The sequence below is a fragment of the Lolium perenne genome, chromosome 3 (genome assembly GCF_019359855.2).
Source record: "Lolium perenne isolate Kyuss_39 chromosome 3, Kyuss_2.0, whole genome shotgun sequence".
Lineage (NCBI taxonomy): Eukaryota > Viridiplantae > Streptophyta > Magnoliopsida > Poales > Poaceae > Lolium > Lolium perenne.
In genome coordinates this window covers 54607436-54608521 of record NC_067246.2, presented here as the reverse complement: position 1 = coordinate 54608521, position 1086 = coordinate 54607436, and the positions used below count along the sequence as shown (strand labels likewise).

The window sequence follows — 1086 nt, the reverse complement described above, 5'->3', positions numbered from 1 at the left end:
CGACCGGCGGGGCGGGCGGCCGGCGGCCGACGGGAAGGCAGGCGCAGGCAATGCCTAGAGGAAGAAGAAATGAATATTCCAAATTATGCCTTTTTAGTGTCTAATTTTGGGGTGTCTGGTCTGCGTTCGACCCCTAAATCTCAGTTTTTCTGGCATCCACACATTTGGGGTTTGCGGTTTGTAATTTTTGCTAGAGATGCTCTAAGCCCTTCATTTTAGTCGGACTAAACCTTCTACAGCACGTAAGTGGTACCCTCTAGTACCTCGTAAATAAGCGTCAAAGATCGTGTACTGTTAGGTTCATACATTCTCTCTCTCTCTATGTTCTTTTTGTTACTTTCGGACGAGGACAATTTGAGTTTCATGTACTGGCTTGAATTTTCTGTTCTCTCATGGAGTACATTGGATTCCAAGTTATTTGAGGTGTGTGGATGTGCTGCGTAGCTTCCACCGTGAAAATCAGAATCTTTAACAACACAGCGTTCCATATTGTTACTATTATAATTAGCTTCCGATACATTTTACATCATCAGTTGGGTCCATAGCTCAGTGGTAGAGCAATTGACTGCAGATCAATAGGTCACCGGTTCGAACCCGGTTGGGCCCTAACTCTATCTGACCTTTTTAAATAGACATGGAATTGCTTACCTTTTTTTTTCAAGTGTTTTCTTGCTTCGTCGGCTAACATGACATGCTCAATTTTTATTGTTTTCTTGCTTCTTCGGCTAACATGATATGCTCAATTTTTATAGTTTTGTCGAAACCACTAGAGAAAATATGATCTTTGCCTAATACTAAAAATACACGGTAAGGGCCTAAAAATGCTTCGGCAAAAGCGACTCATCAAAGTCCTCGTCGGCAAAGATTCTTTGTTGAGTGTAATTTCAGGCACACTCGGCACAGAGCCCCTTTGCGATGTGTTATATCCCATGCTCGACAAAATAAAGCTGTTTGACGGAGGGAAAAGTCTATATCCGAAATTTTTAAAAAAGAAGCTATCACCGACAGCTCGCACGAGTTAGAACACGGTTGGGCCCTAACTCTCTCTCTCTGACTTTTTTAAATAGACATGGAATTGCTTACCTT

The 1086-nt window shown here is 42.3% G+C and overlaps 1 non-coding gene across 1 annotated transcript; it reads left to right on the top strand.

Moving 5' to 3' along the window:
• The first annotated feature begins 535 nt into the window (after positions 1–535).
• TRNAC-GCA (transfer RNA cysteine (anticodon GCA)) lies at positions 536–607 on the top strand. The gene has a single exon. It is a non-coding gene; the product is annotated as a tRNA-Cys (tRNA).
• The last annotated feature ends 479 nt before the right edge of the window (positions 608–1086 follow it).